The following is a 5,178-nucleotide window of genomic DNA, read 5'->3' as shown; positions in this document are numbered from 1 at the left end:
CTTTGGCAGTGCTTCTGTGTCATGTTACCAAATGTGTCTAGATGCTTTGAACCTAGGAAATTGTAATCCAATCTCATTGGACCGACATGAAATCGGATTCCTATTTAAGGACATCATGTCTAGGGTTTTTATAGGAATGAATGTATGTGTGTATGTATGTTGAAGAAGTGGAGTTGTTATAGAAGCATCGTGCGATAAAGATTGAACATGAAAAGGATAGAAGACTGAAGTAATGTTGCAATGCATTAACAAAGAGTTGTCAAGGATCTAATCAAGCATTCTATGCTATTGTCTATATCATTCACTTATTGATTACTAATCTCTTCGACAAGTCTGAAATCCTTAACCGGGTAAGCCCAGTCAAGCCTTTTGTAAATCGTCTAACAAGGTGGTTCACAGTTGTGAATCTGAAATCCTTTAACAAGGTAGTCTTTAACAGGAATTATCTCCTAACAGAGATTTGGATTCCTAACAAGATCTATTCTGATGAAGAAAATTGTAAGGCCCTAACCGGTCTGACCTTAACCAATCTAACCTTAACCGGTCTGGTTACTATTCTGCAGATAGTTGACTTGTGATTTTTACTCACCATGGTTTTTCCCATTTGGGTTTCCACGTCAAAATATCTTGTGTTATGGTAATTGTGCTTATGTGGGTGAATTCTCTATTTGCTATTTGGCTTGTTTGTGTTTTAATCAGCTTATTGTTTAAACTAATATACTAGTCTACAGTAAAATTGCTTAAGAGTTTTTTTAAAAGTTTGGGCATAGTAATTCACCCCCCCCCCCCCACCTCTTAGTATTCATAGAAATTTGGGGATAAAAAATAATCTATATATTTGCATCTTAAAATCCTCCAAAAGAACACAGAGTGTCATCAATTTTGCAAAGCACAGTTCATATATTTTTATTGGTCCTATGCTAACATGTTTGGATTGGACCCTTCTATTTTGGTTCACCTCCATGCATGGTTTTTTTAATGCTAAGTTTCAATTAAGGAAAACTACATTAGATGCATCCTAAAATTGCCCTACTAGTCAAAGAAGAACTACAAAAACTTTTAAATGTTAACTTCATACTCCCAATTGACTATCTTGAATGGATATCCATTATAATTCATGTCAAAAAAGATAAAAGGAATATGAATATGTATAGCCTTCAAATATGTTATTGCATCTTTCCCAAAAGATGATTTTCATCCTTCCAACATTGGCATAATTATTGATCTCGAAGCTAGTTATAAAATGCTATCACTTGTGGATAGTTTTTTGAGTTGTAATCATATTTGAATTGTTATTATAAACCAACATAGAATTTCTTTCATAATTCCCTTGAGGTATCTTTTTCTATCAAGTGACACCTTTAGATGGATAAATGTGGGAGCTACTTATCAGAGGGCAATGATAGTTACATTTCATGACATGCTCCATAGAAATTGTAGAAGTTTATTTAGACGATATTTCAAATGGGAAAATAGAAAATAAGAGAATACCACTCATGTCCTTGTGTGTGTGTGTGTGTGTGTGTGTGTGTGTGTGTGTGTGTGTGTGTGTGTGTGTGTGTGTGTGTGTGTGTGTGTATGTGTGTGTGTGTGTGTGCCTTAATTCCAAGAAATGTGTTTTCGGTATAACATCAAAAAAATCTTGATCTTTATTATATCTCAATGATATATAGATGTTTATATTTCTAAGTTTGCAACTATCATGGATATGCCACCCCTTTAAAATTTTAAAATAATATAATTGACTTCAAGGAAAGATACTAGCCATATGAAGATTAATAGCACAACTTTTTACAAATGTCAACCATTTCCCCACCTTCTCAAGAAATATGGTGGGTTTCAATGGAATGAATCCTACTGAGAATATTTTGATCATATCAAAGACTATATTTCATCACCAATGGTTCTTATGCCTCCTATTAAAATAATCACATACTTCTACATATCAACTATATTAGTCTCCTTGGGCGCACTCTTAGCACAAAATGATAAACAAGATTGTGAGAAAACAATCTATTATCAATCAAACACTCATGAAAAATGAGCTTTCCTATATTTCTATGGAACGGTAATGTTTAGTAGTCTTTTTTGTCCACAAAAATTGTGGCATTACATGCTTAGTCACCAAGCAAATCTCATTTATTAATTGGATCCATTCAAATGCCTCTTATTCAAAAATTCTCTTACAATTAATATGGCTAAGAGGGTAACGTTGTTAGGTGAATTTGACAGTAAGTTTTAAGATAAAAAAGAAATTAAAGCATAGGTTTCTATGGATCAATTATTTAAGGCACCTCTTATAGATAATCATCCATTTGTTATAGATAATCTTGATGAATCTATCTTTACTATTGAAGAGCCCTCTATATAGAAGTTATGTCTCGATTGTTCTTGTACTAGTCATGGAGCAAGCGTTTGAATCTTGTTTATACTCAAGGAAATTCCATGTTGAAAGCATTTAGATTTAGCTTTCCATGTGAAAACCATGTTGTTGTATATGAGGCTTTTCTTGTTGGTCTTAATATAACAATTCAATGGAATATCCAACACATCCTTGTTTATGGTTATTCTAAACTAATAGTAAAAAAGGTTAATGATGAATATCAAACAAAATATGGTGAATTGATCACCTACAAATACATGGCAAATAGTTTCAAGAATAATTTCTTGCAGATCTAGTTGATGATACTATAGCCATAATTGAATGTGTCTTGGATATGCCATAGAATAGTCGACATTCTAAGTTCTTGTTGAGAAATTATTAATACCCACACAATGTCCCTAATTTTGAACTTATATGACAGCTTATTGGTCCTTATTCACCCTAGTATCATGATATTTACGCTTACCACCATGGTCAAACTTCACCACCTAACCTTTCACATAAATAACACAAAACTTTCCTCCAATGTACACCATACTTCACTATCCTTGGTGATATTTTATATCAAAGAGGCTTTGATAGTTTGTTACTAAGGTACTTAAATATGGCATAGGCCAATTTCTTTGATAGATTGTTACTAAGACTACAACTTGTTTACACCATGTGAAATAGTTTATGGGATAAAATATTTCCTTCCAATTGAGTTTGAACACAACACATTAAGGTAAAAACTTTAATTCATCATGGACTTATTAGCAGCCCAAAAAAAGAGAATGATGCAACTTAATGCTCTTGATTTTATCTTAAGAGAAACCTTCCATCATATTGAGATAGTGAAAAAATATTAAATTAAGTGGAAAGACCTCTTTATCAAGACAAAAATGTTGCAAAAAGGTGAATGGACTCTCCTTTATGACTCACAATATAATGATCATAAGATCAAGATGCAAACAAGGTGGTTAGGACCATATTAGGTTGATGAAGTATATCTAAATGGTGCGATTCATTTATCCACCATTGAACCAATCTATTTTTTTTGGCTGGTCAATGTTCACTAATTAAAGATGTATTAAAGGTATTAAACAAAGATTTTTTAATCGAGCAGTTCAAATCACAAACCACAAACATCAAACATGCAGCATTTCAAAAAGATCTTAAATTTTTCACAGCTGTGATTTTTAATATTATTACTCTCATCTTAATAAAATTCTTTCAATATTACATTGTAATTTGTTTGGAACATTTTTGGTCATACTAATTCCAATAGTAGTAGAATGCCTAGTTGCTTTAACAACCATTAGTCTTGTGTAGTCACAAGTCGAGTGTGCTGACATTTTTTTCCAAAATTGCAGCCATTAAAACCTAAAGCTTTGCGATTACTTATTCTTGATTTTAAATGTTAGTTTGGCCAACGAACAAAACTCAACCCAAAGGTTGACACCTTTTTCTCTTTAGGCTATGCTAGACCTAAAGGTATCCCTTATCAAAAATGATATATTATTCAGCAACAACAAGCAGATATAAAATAATATGCAAGATTTTCTTAAACTGACAGTGTTCTTGACTATCTCACTTCTTAAATCAAAGAACATGAAGAATCCTAAGCTAACAAAGCAAAGAACATAACTGAAAATAAAGTGTTCAAATGATTCATCTTTGAATTCCAATGAATGCTTAGACCTTTGAACAAATAACTACTCAGATCAGTGCTTCATTCGGGCAACAAAGTCAAATACCAAACCATGCAGAGACTCATCATGACACTACAAATTCACATCCAAGGGGCGCCTTTGTATTATTACATTATAGAAACACTCCCACCAATAGACACTTCCTGCAATTCTTCCGAGAAATCCAAAGATGAACATACATTACTCCATATTCCATTTAGACCAGATTAATCCATTCCTTGAATGAAGATAGTAAATGGAAAATGCAACTCAGAAAGACTAAGAAGACCAATATCAATGTCCTTGACATATCAATTTGAAAGCCATGCACACTCATCCATGGAGACAATAACAAAAAATCAATTTATTCAACCTGAAAGAGAACAATATCATGAAGAAATCTGTTTACAAAGTGAGCATATTCTCACTGAAACCTATGTATTACCAAGATTTCCTGTGCATATATCACAGTATTAATGATATCTTCTCTTATTTCCCCTATAGTAAGATTAAGGTCTTCACTGCAAAATTCACTCCTTTAAATTTCTCTGACTGTCAGATAGTAGTTTGGAAACCACCGTTTGCGACGGCGAAAACGCGAAACGAAGTTCTCCTGTCGCGTTTCTGGTAACATAGCAGTTCATAGGACATTCCGTTACAAAACTCTCTTTAAAAATTTCTTTCATTGGATGAGAAGTCCTTCAAAAATTTAAAAAATCATAGTTTTGTCCACATCTTTCAATGGTATCACCCCTCGACAAATTAGAGCCCCAAAAACACTTCATAGGACATTCGGTTACAAAACTATCTATGAAAATTGCTTTCATCAGATGAGAAGTCCTTCAAGAATTTAATAATTGTAGGTTTGTTCGCATCTGCTAAGGATATCACCCTTCGACAAATTAGAGCATAAAGTCTTTCAAGTTCTGAGATTCCATAACCTTCGGTACATTTCACAAAATTATCTTCTATTGATTCAATCTGTTCTGCCAGGTGATTGCTTATTGGCACTTTGGAAGAGGATTTGCGTTCCTGTTGATTCATTATTTCTTCTTGATTATTTGCGTCACATTGCTGCACACCTTTAAATGCCTCATTTGTCACACTACCATGAAGGCATTTTGT

This window comes from Cryptomeria japonica, chromosome 2 (assembly GCF_030272615.1).
Source record: "Cryptomeria japonica chromosome 2, Sugi_1.0, whole genome shotgun sequence".
Taxonomy (NCBI): domain Eukaryota; kingdom Viridiplantae; phylum Streptophyta; class Pinopsida; order Cupressales; family Cupressaceae; genus Cryptomeria; species Cryptomeria japonica.
Note: the sequence above shows the minus strand (reverse complement) of the source record.